Source organism: Tiliqua scincoides, chromosome 8 (assembly GCF_035046505.1).
Source record: "Tiliqua scincoides isolate rTilSci1 chromosome 8, rTilSci1.hap2, whole genome shotgun sequence".
Lineage (NCBI taxonomy): Eukaryota > Metazoa > Chordata > Lepidosauria > Squamata > Scincidae > Tiliqua > Tiliqua scincoides.
The window spans coordinates 18,016,097-18,024,207 of record NC_089828.1 but is presented as its reverse complement, the minus strand read 5'-3'; the positions used below and the strand labels follow the sequence as shown (position 1 = coordinate 18,024,207).

The window sequence follows — 8,111 nt, the reverse complement described above, 5'->3', positions numbered from 1 at the left end:
ACATCACTTCCACATGGAATATTCTCTTGTGAGAACAGCAGAAACAACCTGAAACATTCCAGTGCTAAGCTATTTACTGTATGTGTTGCAAAAACTATTAGGAAGATCCAAGGCCACCATGAGTCTTTTTGAGAAAGTCACCACAGGTGGCACACTGGTGGAGGGAGGCTGCTTTTGTCCACCCATCCACCTTTCTCCATTGCTCCTTCTCCTGCTCTCTGTATTGAAAAAAGAATAGGGAAACAGAGCAGAAGAGGATATGTGAAGGAGAGGAGAGTTTGGGTCTAGAACATCATCTCCCAGGAGACACCCTAGCCTACCACTCTCCTCTCCTTCACACTTCCTCTTTCATTCAATTCACATTTTCCTTTTTGATTTCAGGAAGTGGAAGGAGAAAGGGTGGCAGGGGTAGGAGTTGGCTTGCTGCAGGGTCATGAGAGCTGACATTTGGTATGCCACTTCAGACACCAGCCCTGGGAGGATTCAAGGCAAGAAAATTAATCTGATGCATAGTTATTGAATATAAAATAGCCAACGAGTTGCAGTGCTTTACTGTATTTCACACTGCATCAGTCTCAGTCTTCAGCTTAGCTCATTCCTCAGTCCTTGAGATGACAATGGAGCAACTAATGACTGCCTCAGAGCATTGTAGAGGTATATTAATGGAATCCACGGGCTGTGAAACTCCTTGAACGAAATTGTGAAGCTATAGAGCTTTCTGCCATAAAGCGCCTTTGCTGTACAATGCGCGAAGACACCACCTGGATAACCTGAGGAAGCATATCCCATAGAGAGCCCTCCACTGCTGCAGACCTAGCAGTGGCAGACCTCCCATTCATTGTATGGGGCAAATGCCCCAGGTGCGGAGCCTCACTTGACCTCATGGCCCTACCTTGACACATTCATCTTAGGGCTGAGAAAGGGTCAGTGCACCTCTTACATTGCTCTGATGTGACTTGTAATGGATCTGGAGATGGTGAGTACCCTGCAGCTTCCTTAAGGAGAGTTGGAGACCCCCCTCCCCCCAATAAAAGCTAATGTTATTTTTCTCTGGAAATGTGATACAAATCACAGAGGTTGACACTAGCTGGCCAGCATCCCCCTAAGAGACTTTTCTCTCTTCAAAAGAAACAGCAATTAAATTAACACAAGGGTGACTGTTTGCCTTATCTATATTTCATGTATCATATTTCATGATACATAATATCATGTATATTTCACCAGATGCCGTCTGGTAACAGAGGATAGCCCTGCTGAGAGTTTCCTTTGAAATGGCATTTCCATAGTCTGGTGTCCGTCCTTAACGAGAGGCAACAGTCCTAGAACATCTGGTTTCTGATGTAGTAGTTTTTTTCCAATTTTGGGCTACGTCTTAATGCTTTCAATAATTACTCTCTGCTTTATTTCACACACACCCCTCCCAACTAGTATAGCTGTCACTAGATTAAAGAAAACAGAACTTCATGCGTTTTTAGTTGATTGATTGATTACATCTGAATCCATTTGCATGCGAGATAAATAACAGTTGAGAGGAAAATATTGTCTTTAGATGACAGGCACACGGAAGACAACAGCTTTGAAGAGGCATTTCTGGTTCTCTCACCCACAAGTGACAGCACCGCTCCTGAGATAGTTTCCAAAATACTTTCAAAATAATTGAAAGCCTGCAGATTAATGAGAGGTATAGGTGTAGTGGATCAAAATGCTTGCCTGAGCTCAATGATGAATCCATCACATACTATAGTTTCATTTTGGATTACTGGGGCCCACCCCCAGGAATCCAAGAGGTTGGGGTTTTGCTGTACCCCCTCACAGCTCCAGGGCAAACGGTAGCTCTTTTCTTAGCCAGATGACAGGTATGCTGCCGGTAGAGAAACTAATGTTGCAATCCAAAGAATTGCAAGTACCAGGGCAGCAGCACTTTGCCAGTGCTAGTTGTAGCAATGGTTGGCAACCTTCAGTCTCGAAAGACTATGGTATAAGCCTACAGCACCCGGTATTCCCAGGCGGTCTCCCATCCAAGTACTAACCAGGCCTGACCCTGCTTAGCTTCCGAGATCAGACAAGATCGGGCATGTGCAGGGTAACAGTGTGCCATCAAACATATTTGCTGCAATTCTGGAGTAGGCAGCGCCAGCTGGGAGGGCTGTCTCATCCTGCCGGCACTGAAATCAGAGGAACAGCCACTAAAAATATTTTTCTTTTTGTTTTCTTACAGCACTGTGGAGATGCTGGGAGGCTTGCAAAGGGGGTCAGAGGCTCTCTGGACCCACTGCAGAGCCATAGCAGCCCCCGGGGTAAGTAAAAAAAAAAAAAAGCCTTTCCCCCCAGCAGCAGCATGATCATGGCGATTGTGTTGCTGCCCCCTCCCGTCCCCTACAAATACTTACTGGTTTCCAAACTCTCCCTGAGAGTTTGGGGCCTGCTGCCTTACACCAATACATTTTCCTTACTGGCATTGGAGATTAAGTTTAAATGCTGCATTCAAAGGCTTTCGGTATCACTAAGAAAGTAATATTGCACTGATCTTCTTACACCATCAGGCCAATGCTTCTCATTCACAATCTGTGACAGGCTGCCATCAGCTGATGTGAAGAAGGACGCCTCTGCCATGCCTGAATTGTCTGGGGGGGGGAGGAACAAAACAAGGGCTTTGATCAATGGTTGGCCTTGTCCTAGATGTCGACTCCCTCCTTCTCTCACAGTGCTTTTCTCCTTCTCTAAGGAGAGATGGAGCTCCCGGCAGAACACCCTGTGCTGCTTGTTCATTCACCGATTTGCCAAAACCAAAACAAAGGAAGCCGGTTGGGTTTATTTTAAATTCAGAGAGTGGTGGATTTGGGAGGGAACCCTACAAAGGTTGACACTCCAGATGGCATCCCCTGTGCGATGAGAAGGATGGGAAGCAGGCACAATTGTAAGCCTTGAGGTTTACAGCCCAAGAAATGGTCTTTCCTTTGCCACCCACCCACTGTCTCGAATGTTCCTCATTTAGCAAACAAACGTGCACCGAGCAAACGCAGCACATTACGCAGCATTGATATGGAGAAGTGGATTTCCTCCAAATGCCATAACAGTTCCAAATCACCCTCCAACCCAGCCTCAGCCCCAGCCCCAGTCATCATCCCTCTGGACCCCTGGCATTTTTAAAATCTATACTGATTGTGGTGATGGCGACAACGACGATTATGATGATTGTTTAATTTTATTTTAATATAGCACCATCAATGTATGTGGTGCTTTAGGTTACACACAATAAGAGGACAAGTCCTTGTCCTGAGGGCATCAAAATCTTTTCCAGTGTTTCAAATAGTGGGCCAAATCGCATTCGTGGTGCCTGCTGAAGGACAGAAGTGACATCATTAAGCAGGAAGTGACATCATTAAGCAGATGACGGCCAGAAATAAGCACTTTGTTCTCACATAGAAACTCATTAGCTGTAAATGACAGACAAGAAATCTCCTTCACAATTTTAAGATATGAGAGAGTGCCCAATTATCACACTGGGAAAGCCCAATTATAACAGTGAGGTGGAGGAATTGCTTCCGGGGCTGCATCCGGCCTGTGGACCTTATGTGTGACACACCTGAACTAGATGCTTCCAGCCCACAAACAGTGCATGAAGGAACAGCCCTCCCCTAACATTGTCGCTTGGCAATTGATGCACAGTGGTGTACAGTCTCTGGGAATAGATCTGTCCTCGGTGGGTTTCTACCTTTAAAGCCATCTAAGCCATCTACGTGGTTCCTATATCTAGGAAAAGCAAATCCCATACCTTGCATCAAATGAAAAAGTACTTTCTTTTGCCTCTCTTGAATCACTAGCAGTCCATTGCACTGGGTTACTCCAGTGTGAGACAATTATGGGTATTTCTTATATAGACTGTCAGTACTGCTTCTTCCCATCACTTCCTCCAGAAACTGGGGGCTTTTCTCTTGATTTGCTGCCAAAGCAGGTAATAGCTGCAGCCAGATGTGGAGCTGGTGCCCATTCAGGGCCATCTCTTCCTGATGAATGGCATTTCATGGGAGAACAATAGCACAGCTTGTGCACTCATCAAGGGCAACAAAGGATATCACTGAATGCTTAATATATGCTCCCGATCTCAGGAATTGACAAGGGAAGAGACTGGGCCGGCCTCCTTGCTCAAATTATTTTTCCTTGTGCTTCAAATAGTCCTCCTCCTCCTTTTTGTGTCTGTCTTTTTGCCAAGAGAGAAATATTTCCAGAACCCCCCAGAATGTGCCACATCAAAATCCAAGGTGGAGCACTAAAAACACACACAAAGACACACTGAACTGGCTCCGAATCCTGTAAGGATTCCGTCAGAGACTAAATAATAACATTATCTAAATATAAGTGGTTTACCAAACAGAGAACATTTCAAATCTTAATGTTCCACATTCCAGCTTCCGGCTTCATCAATAATGCAGTTATGATTTAAATACAAGCCAAGGCGTCTTGGCTTGTGTTTAAATCATAACCGTGTTACAGATGAAGGCGGAAGCTGGGACATGGCACATTAAAATTTTAAATGTTCTCCGTTTGGTCAACCACTTATCTATATAATCAGATTTATTCTGCATTGTTTATTCTTCTGTATGTTCATTTACATTTCATAATCAAGCCGGAGCATAATGCTACATGATGAATGCATTGCTTGATAAAAGACATTCCATTGCTTGCAGTTCTTAACAAAATTGTTGGGCATCTGTCTTTTTTTTTTTTTAACTCTCATCTGCATTTATTTTGTTAATTTTTCTATCATAGTGAAGTCATGTATTTTATCTATCCGTTCCTTCATAGCCCTTGTGAGGGTATGTCTTCAGTGTAATATAGCAAAGCAATCCACTATTCTGGCTGCAGCTAATATATATGAGATCAATTGTTCATCCTTTGCATGAGCAAAATTGTTCACAATAACAAAAAACAACAATGAATCTGTGTTGTTCTTTTTTACCTTCAAGAGTCTTGTCCAGGAATAATCTCAGGTTTATTTTTCTAGAAATATTTTTTTATATATTTCACAATTAAGATAGAATTGTAATCACAGCACTTAACACTTACACAGCCATTGTGCCATAACAGTTGCAGGGGTGCAATGAGCATATGAACATAAGAAGGGCTCTGCTGCATCAGGCCAGAGGCCCAACTAGTCTAGCTTCCTGTATCTCACAGCGGCCCACCAAATGCCTCAGGGAGCACACAAGACAACAAGACACAACCTGCATCCCGGTGCCCTCCCTTGCATCTGGCATTCTGAGGTAGCCGAAAACTAGGACGTTACACATACTCCTCACAGACTGTAACCTGTGATGGACTTTTCTTCCAGAAATCTGTCCAATCCCCTTTTAAAGGCAGCTAGGCCAGACACCATGACCACATCCTGTGGCAAGGAGTTCCACAGACCAATGACACGCAGGGTAAAGAATTTTTTTTTTTTTGTATCTTCCAAAGCTCCATTTTTAGTGGATGTCCCTTGGTTCTGGTGTTGTGTGAGAGGGAAAAGAACATCCCCCTCTCCACTCTATCCATCCCCTGCATAATTTTGTACATCTCAATCATGTCCCCCCTCAGGCACCTTTTTTTCTAGACAGAAGAGCCACAAACACTGTAGCATAGCGTGAGAGGGATGCACCTTTTCCCTCCAGCTTTTCCTCTGGCTTCTCAGTGTCCACTATGGGAAATGCTGAGCTAGATCAACTTTTGGTTCCTTGCATCAGCTGAGCCATGGGAAGATCTTGACAGATGTCCTACCTGTCAAGAAATGAGGGCATCTCCAGTTTATCTGAGCCTCCGTTGCCTCTCTCGTGTATCAGTGTGTTTACTCTGGGAAATCTAATCTCTCTCTTTTTTTTAAAAGAGCTAATCCTTCTAACACACCCTGCCAAATCCATTTATCTAGCAGTTTATTAATATTAGCGCCTCTTCAGCAGAAGTGAATAAAACTTTTCTTTTGCATTTGCCTTTTGTTCCTCGCTTTCTGTTCATTGTGGTTAATAGGCCCAATTCAATTAAGGAAAGCATGTCTTCCTAATTTTTTGGAAGTGCCCCTCCCTCAGCCCCTGCTGTTCACTCCAGAACTAATCATGTTTAATTGTCAAAATTAACTCTGCTTTCCTTGATCGCACAGAAGAAACCAGACCGTCGCACGGGATAAGAGCGAACGCTGCAGGTCTGACAACCGAGTCTGCGAGGGGAGGGTTCTGCAGGGTAGCAAAACCAGCCTGGACCACCCACCCTGACCAGCAACCAGGTTTTGTAGTCTGTGAGCTGCTTCACGCATTGCCAAATCCAAACAGGGAAGTCACTTCCACTTGGCAAGAATGTATAATAACCTGGCTGTATATTTAAACTCAATTACAGAAGGTGGATAGGCAAAGCAGAATCATACAGTCAGACAGCAGGAGGGAGCTTGTAGCCATCTCATCTTGATGCAAGAAATTCAGCGCTAGAGCATCCCTAGTGAATAGCAGTCCAGGGTCTTCTTGGCTGCCCTAGTGAAGGAGAGCCCATCCTGCCCCTGAAGGCTAGAGCAAGTCATTTGCCTATGTTGCACCATGACAATCTGCAGGACCTCACTAGTTCAGCATTCTGCTCTAGTGAGGATTTTGAGTTAGTGTTTTCACCGTGGTTTCATCTGGGATGCAAACCGATGATGATGATGATGATGATGATGATGATGATGATGATGATGATGATGATCAGCACCTAATAGAATCATAGAGTTGGAAGGAACCCCCAAGGTCATCCAGTCCAACCCCCTGTCTGTAGCAGGAAATCCCCCTAGAGCGGTCTTTCTCAAACTGTGGGTCGGGAAACCACTAGGTGGGTCACGAGTCAATTTCAGGTGGATCCCCATTCATTTCAATGTGTTTCTTATTTCTAATATACTAGTACCAAGGTATGTGATTGCATTTGGAGAAATGTTACAGAGCTGTACTTCTAACAGGCTACTCTGTATATGCTTTTAACAATGATAGTCAATGGGGCTTCCTCCTGACTAAGGGTGGCTAGGATTGCAGCCTTTGGGATATTTGGGAATTATTTTTTTTTTAAACAGATCAGCAACTGTTTGGGTTAGGAGAGTTCTTTATTTTAAATAAAAGTTTATACTTATACTTTTTGTGAACTTTTAATTTACTTAGATTTGATATTGTTATATGGGGAGTGCTAATTTTCCTGCTTGATGATGTCATATCCGGCCATAACTTCACTTCTGGTGGGTCCCAACAGATTGTCATTCAAAAAAGTGGGTCCTGGTGCTAAAAAGTTTTAAAACCATTGCCATCAGGCAGTGGTTCTCACATGTTTAGCACTGGGACCCACTTTTTAGAATGAGGATCTGTCAGGACCCACCAGAAGTGATGCCATGACCGGAAGTGACATCATCAAGCAGGAAAAATTTTAATAATCCTAGGCTGTAATCATTCATTCATTCCACCTTTATAGGCATAAACAATCCAACAAGAAAACAAAATTAAAACATTTAAGGTAGCCACCAGCTAGGCTGCAATCCTACCCACACTTACCCAGGAGTAATTGCCATTGACTATCATTGTTCATGTATCATTGAAGAATATACATAGTAGCAAGTACAGGTCTGTCACATTTCCCCAAACGCAGTCACATACCATGGTGGCATCGAATATATTAAAAAATAAAATATTGAAATGAATGGGGAACCGCCTGAAATTGTCTCACGACCCATCAAATGGGTCCCGACACACAGTTTGAGAAACACTGCCCTAGAGTAGGGGTCTCCAAATCCTGGCCAGATGTGGTCCGCAGAAAGCCTCTATCCAGCCTGCAGCCAGCGTCTGATCCCTTGAGAGCCTCTGGCCCAGTTGACCAAACACAACCAGAGTTGTACTTGTGGGGGGGGGGGGGGCGAATGGGGGTCCATTTTAAGTGTGTGCTTTATTTCTTGAGATGTGTTGGCGCTTGGAGAAATCCTGGATACTCAAGCCTATTCATTCATTCATCTAAGCTCCATCTCTAATGTATTTAAATTGTATATTTAATTTTTTTTTCTGGCCCGCAACACTGTACCAGATATTTGATGAGGCTCTTTGGTTGGAAAGTTTAGAGACCCCTGCCCTAGAGCATCT

The 8,111-nt window shown here is 43.9% G+C and overlaps 1 pseudogene; it reads right to left on the bottom strand.

Annotated features, from left to right (window-relative positions):
• Window positions 1-1,981: 1,981 nt before the first annotated feature.
• LOC136659573 (5S ribosomal RNA) lies at window positions 1,982-2,102 on the bottom strand (annotated as a pseudogene).
• Window positions 2,103-8,111: the final 6,009 nt, after the last annotated feature.